This window comes from Palaemon carinicauda, chromosome 45 (assembly GCF_036898095.1).
Source record: "Palaemon carinicauda isolate YSFRI2023 chromosome 45, ASM3689809v2, whole genome shotgun sequence".
NCBI lineage: Eukaryota > Metazoa > Arthropoda > Malacostraca > Decapoda > Palaemonidae > Palaemon > Palaemon carinicauda.
In genome coordinates, this window is record NC_090769.1 from 7,757,570 (window position 1) to 7,765,069 (window position 7,500).

The following is a 7,500-nucleotide window of genomic DNA, read 5'->3' on the forward strand; positions in this document are numbered from 1 at the left end:
TAGTTTTCATGATATAGTGTAATAAATATTTTTATATTTATACAATAAAGGCATTTTTTAAATGTATTGTAAATATAAATTGGTATATTCTCCTTATAAAATACAATAAATATTTCGCATTGATGGCCAGTTCGATCTCATAAATCTAAATCTTTTATCTGTACATTGATGTTCGAAGAAGCAATTAAGTTGTCGTCCAGACGGAGAAGGCAAGAGTAATTTCCAGCACTCATGAGAGAGAAGTCGCTGAAAATGAGGTAGGAATGAGGCAGAAACGACCCTCGTCCTAAGCTGAAAACCCACTTGTCAGGGTTCCATGGGCCGACAGATGCGCCCTCAGGGTCTATCCACTCTATACTGTAGCGATGGAGGTTCGTGATGTTCGCCATTTCTGCAAAACAATAGACGAAAGCCTCTGCCATGTACGCTATGCTGACTTCGGTCCCATTGACGATCTCTGCAGTTCCAGTTGATTCTGGAATCTCGTTTTCTATATCCAGGGATGACGCTGATATGCTGACTGGATTCTCGTTTTCTATATCCAGGAGTGACTCTGATATACTGGGAGCAATTCCCATATCAGTTGAAGCGGTTGCAGCACCAGTAGCTGCCACCGGAGAAGTATGAAGATCTCCAGCTGGTATTGTAGCGAGCTCTTCCTGTCGAAGAGGCGTAGCGGAAGAAAGTAGAATAAAACATTGCAATAACAATGTTCCCAATAGTATGTCCTTCATGTTGCCGATTTCCAGATGCTCAGCCACAAGTAGATAAGAATCCTCTTCTCTTTAGAGTTGAATTCCGGACGGAATATCTGGTTGAAGATCATAAAAATCGAGAATCTATTCTTGACACTTTCTATCGTAGATAGTCTTGTGTTTCTACCCATAGGCGATACTTCAAAAAACATACTACACAAAAAATGCAGAATAAGTAAACTTTCTATCTCAAGTAACAAAAAGACTGGAAACTTTTGCTTGTTAGCTATCAATCTACTGGAAGGGAATGATACTACAACTGATTGAGATTTTCTTATATACCAATTACGGTATTCGATTAACGTTCGTTTTGTTTAGTTAGAAAACGTTATATATATTGTTAGGGAATTGTTCTTATCAAGTAAAAGATATAAATGAAACAAATCTCTTGCATGTTGATATCAATATCTGTATCTGAATGATAAAAAAGGTTTTTATCATGAGTGGCTTTTTAGTCAGATAGTTATGATGAAGTAAAACGGGATGAATATTTTTCAATAACTTAATCTCTCTCTGTTTCTCTTAATTTATATCATATGTGTACATTCACACACACTCACGTCTATATATATATATATATATATATATATATATATATATATATATATATATATATATATATATATATATATATATATATATATATATATATATATATATATATATATATATATATATATATATATATATATATGTGTGTATATATATGTATGTATATATATACTGCATGTATATATATATATATATATATATATATATATATATATATATATATATATATATATTTACATATAACCCTTTCTGAATGGGGATACCTTAACGTGGTGGAAGGGTTTGTGTATTGCCATGATCAGCAAAACTATATCATTCATGGGAACCCATACTTGGTTGGTTTGCTATGAGCGATCCGATCAGACTAAAATCTCCCACCATCACCAATCCGCAGATGGCCAGTGTGGTGGTGAAACATGGGCAAATCCCAGACATGAATAAACACATATCTGAAGTCTTTGTCCTGCAGTGGACCAGAAACAGTTGCATTTGCTGTTGTTACTATATATATATATATATATATATATATATATATATATATATATATATATATATATATATATATGTGTGTGTGTGTACATATATATATATATATATTTATATATATATGTAAATATATATATATATATATATATATATATATATATATATATATATATATATATATGTGTGTGTGTGTGTGTGTGTGTGTGTATGTGTGTGTGCATGTGTGTGGGTGTTTGTATGTCTGTGAGACCTTTTGACCACAATTCTTATTGCTGTAATTTTTGTATACATCAAGATACAGCTGATTATGTTTTGTTTGTTTGTATCTGAGTCAGCATTTTTGAGGAAGTTACCAGATATATGTCATTATGGCTGTGACCATCTACATCTGATTGACTACCAGTATATAATTCATTATCGATTATAAGTCCCCCCCCCAAAAAAAAAAATACAGTGATTTTCTAAAGTGATTTTGCCTATATAATCGTATCGTAACTTTGAATTCAAACTCAAGTTCTGTTACCTGTGAATTGCGTGTGTTACCACGAGATTTTATTACTAATATCTCTCTATTTATATATCTTTCAATCTATTTTATTTCCTTTTTAGTGTAAAAGAGATATTATCAATGTCATAATTACACTTTTTTCACTTAACTGATATAAGTTACAACAGACACTAATAGCCATAGCCTCTGTACCGTGGTCTTCCACTGCCTTGGGTTAGAGTTCTTTTGCTTGAGGGTACACTCGGGCACACTATTCTAGCTTATTTCTCTTCCTCCTGTTTTTTTTAAGTGTTTATAGTTTATAAAGGAGATATTTATTCTAATGTTATTACTCTTCTTAAAAATTTAATTTTTCGCTGTTTCCTTTCCTCACTGGGCTATTTTCCCTGTTGGAGCCCCTGGGGTTACAGCATTGTGCTTTTCCAAGTAGGGTTGTGGCTTAGCAATTAATGATAATAATAATGGTGTACCGGTAATATTCTTTAAGACGAAATATATATAAAAGTGTTAAATCATAATTATTATGGGAAGCAATTTTATCTTCATCCTAAGTAATATTAACTAAATATTTCTCCTCATTGCTTTATTAAACTGTAATATAAGATATTAGAACACGGAAATAATGGAACTATATCTTTTTTAACTGAAATTATTCTTTTTAGTATATAAATACCATCAAATCCTTGCATCAACGTAGTAAACATGAGAGAGAGAGAGAGAGAGAGAGAGAGAGAGAGAGAGAGAGAGAGAGAGAGAGAGAGAGAGAGAGAGAGAGAGAGGGAGAGGTATAAGGATTTAGTCAGCCTGCACTGACACACACGTGTAGCTAAACCAACTACATCTCTACACTATAAAAATAATGTTCAATGAGGATTTGCTTACTTTTGTATATGACAACTTTTTATCTTCATAACTCAAGTTTTAATAAACACATTGATATAAATTTCATATAAATTTCATATAGACAGAAAAAATATTATTATTAATTAAATTCTAATACTAATTCTGTCTGCAGATGTATATTCTTATACTCCTTCCTCTACACCACAGTACCTTTGTAAATTGAAAAGTATTTGTTTAATATATTCATATATAGATTCGGTAATTTAATGTTTTCCCGATAACACGAACTCAAATAAGCCGTGCAATGTCCGTAGATTTATTCCAACTTCCTGTGTTTTGTTTTCAAGTTCTGTAGGTAAAGGCCACCTTTGAATGGCAGAGGCAAGGGACAGTGACATTGCCCTATCGAGCAGGACAATTCCCTAGAGACTGACCATATATACATATGATCAGCGCCCAAGCCCCCTCTCCACGCAAGCTAGAACCAAGGAGGGCCAGGCAATGGCTGCTGATGACTCAGTAGATAGACCTATAGGCTCCCCCAAACCCCCAATCCATAGCTCACAGGGATAGTGAGGTTGCAGCGACTAAAGAAACTAACGAGTTTGAACGGGACTCGAACCCCGGTCTGGCGTTTTCCAGTCAGGGACGTTACCACCTCGGCCTCCACCACGGTTTTATAATGTAGGCTTCAAGTTTGTAATAATAGTTTTAGTTTCGAATCATTTCAATCAACAATTTGGGCGTTTTAGTCGTTCTCTTATTTGGTTGTAGGAAATACTTCATTGCCTCTCTCAGGTTATTTATTTCCTTATTTCCTTTCCATACTTGGCTTTTTTTTCCCTGTTGGAGCCCTTGGGCTTATAGCATCTTGCTTTTCCAACTATGGGTGTAGCTTAGCTAATGATAATAATAATAATAATAATAATAATAATAATAATAATAATAATAATAATAATTCAGAGCTTAAACATCATTACTATTTTGTAGTTTCTTTTAGCTAAAACAATTTCAGTATCCATTCAACATTTTTTTTTTTTTTTTTACCTAATTCTCTCCCATTCAGATCAGACAGAAATACAGTTTTCTTCAAGAAATGTATAACATTATTTTTAAAGATAAGTAAAAGAAACCTCGTTGGAAAATCATTCAACATTCATCACGCTATCAAGATAATAGATAAGAAACAGACATGTCAAGTGGACTTACATTCTAATCAAACTCGTTTAGATCTAATGAGGTAATACAATAAAAGTAGCATTAACTGATAAGTAGCTCATTTTGATGAGAAAAAGAAAATATTTATAAATATTTATTCTAATGAGGTAATACAATGAAAGAGGCCTTAACTGAAAAAGAAAATATTTATAAACATTTATTCTAACGAGGTAATACAATGAAAGAGGCATTAACTGAAAAAGAAAATATTTATAAACATTTATTCTAACGAGGTAATGCAATGAAAGAGGCATTAACTGAAAAAGAAAATATTTATAAACATTTATTCTAACGAGGCAATACAATGAAAGAGGCATTAACTGAAAAAGAAAATATTTATAAATATTTATTCTAACGAGGTAATACAATGAAAGAGGCATTAACTGAAAAAGAAAATATTTATAAATATCTATTCTAACGAGGTAATACAATGAAAGAGGCATTAACTGAAAAAGAAAATATTTATAAATATCTATTCTAACGAGGTAATACAATGAAAGAGGCATTAACTTATAAATAGTTTATTTTGATAAGAAAATACTTATAAATATTTATCTAATGAATAATGAAATAACTTAATAAGATGAAGATGAACATTGTACATGTATAAATGAAGGTATGGATCTCGAGAGAAACTCGTCAGCTTTGATCCATAACGTGATTTGTAATAATCCTACATCAAGTCAATTCATCGATATTGATTTGATCCTCAACTAAGGTCAATCCTTTGCACTGCAGGACACACGTTTTAGGTCCAGCCAAATCCTGCCCGAAGGTGAGGAACACGATGTAGGAGTGAGGAGTGACAGAGCCTCCTAAAGTAAAGACATCTCTTCCTTGGCTCCAGCTTTCCACTTTATTTCCGTTCTCGTCCTTCCAAAAGACCTGGGAGAATGGGAAGATTAACGTTTGGTTAATATAGGAATGGTTAAATAATTTTTAAATGAAAGAGAATACAATTGATCACACAATATAATTTTGTTCTGATTATAATAAGGTGATATTATATTTTATAAATCATTTATGATTACGATTTAATCAGGATTCAATTAATTTATTAAGGACTGTAATTACTGATAAATTATGATTATGTATATATATATATATATATATATATATATATATATATATATATATATATATATATATATATATATATATATATATATATATATATAGCTTAATTTTGACCTGAACCATATTTAATCATGATTATAAAAATATCTTAAATCTAATCATTATAACTTAATAATCATTATAAATAAAACCTAATTATGATTAAGATTAGGTCTTAATTATAATTATAATCAAGGTCTAATTATGATTAATTAAGGCTGGAACAGAGCCTGAGATATTTTGACATTTACGTATCAACTCGATGGCCAGAAAACCTCTAAATATTAACTGTTTTATGAACATTAACAGAATTGCATAAGCTGAACGGTGAGCTCCTTTATACAAACGATATTTAGCGTGAATATATTTCGTTTCATATTCATCTGTGAATTACAAAATTGAAATCAAAATTTCAATGGAGTCTATTCGTAAAATGATATATTAAATATTTTTCTAAGACAGAAGTGTCGATAGAGAGTAAAATGAAAATATTCCAATATTAAATAAGGTTCGAGAATGGAATAATCGAGCATATATATTGACGAATGTTTAAACTACTTTTTTATCATACCAGTACACAAGTAATATGAGATAGCAGATGGATTTTGAGTCATAACTATTTGTGTATTGCAAAGCAACATCTTTGGAGGACCGTCAAAACGTGTTTAGATTTCCTTCTTAAATCTACATAACTATCAAATTAAGTGGACATTTTTTGTAACCTTGAGCCGGTGATAAGAGAAGGACATTAGGAAGTTCTTAATCAAATCTCTTTTTTGTTGCAATAAGAAAATTAGTCATAGTTTTTATCGTATTAATAGTAGTATTGATATCTATCGTGTTGCTATCGATTACAAATTGAATTAACGGTCTCGTACTGATGTCATCTCCAGAGATCAATCTAAAAATAATTAACACCTTTACATTTGATCATTTCAAGAGTTTTAATTTTCAGACATACACAAACATATATATATATATATATATATATATATATATATATATATATATATATATATATATATATATATATATATATATATATCCATGTATATATATAGATATCTACATATATATATATATATATATATATATATATATATATATATATATATATATATATATAAAAATATACTATATATAATATATATATATATATATATATATATATATATATATATATATATATGTATATATTTATATCTATAGATATATATAAATATATAAATATATATATCCATGTATATATAGATATCTACACACACACACACACACACACACATATATATATATATATATATATATATATATATATATATATATATATATATATATATATACTATATAAATATATATATATATATATATATATATATATATATATATATATATATATGTATATATTTATATCTATAGATATATATAAATATATATATATATATATATATATATATATATATATATATATATATATATATATATATATACATATATATATATATATATATATATATATATATATATATATATATATATATATATATATATATATATATATATATACTTTCATCCCCGTAATGAATATCAAAACTGATGAAAATTTTAAAATAACGAGAAAATTTTTCAAAGCTCAATTATTCCCAGGAGTTTTGAAGATTGGAAAACCCTCAAGTTAGACTTAAAGTATTTGAAAACACTAAACCTCAAAAGCTTTTTTTTTTTTTTTTTTTTTTAAATCGAACGTATGTTAACAAGTCTAATTTCATTCAATACTAAGTCTTTATTTTCAAAGTCAGTCATATTTCATTGAGCTCTATAGCATCCTGCTTTTCCAACTAGGGTTGTAGCTTAGCTAATAATAATAATAATAATAATAATAATAATAATAATAATAATAATAATAATAATGCTACTACTACTACTACTACTACTACTACTACCACTACTACTACTAATAATAATAATAGTGATGATAATGATGCTACTACTACTACTACTACTACTACTACTAATAATAATAAT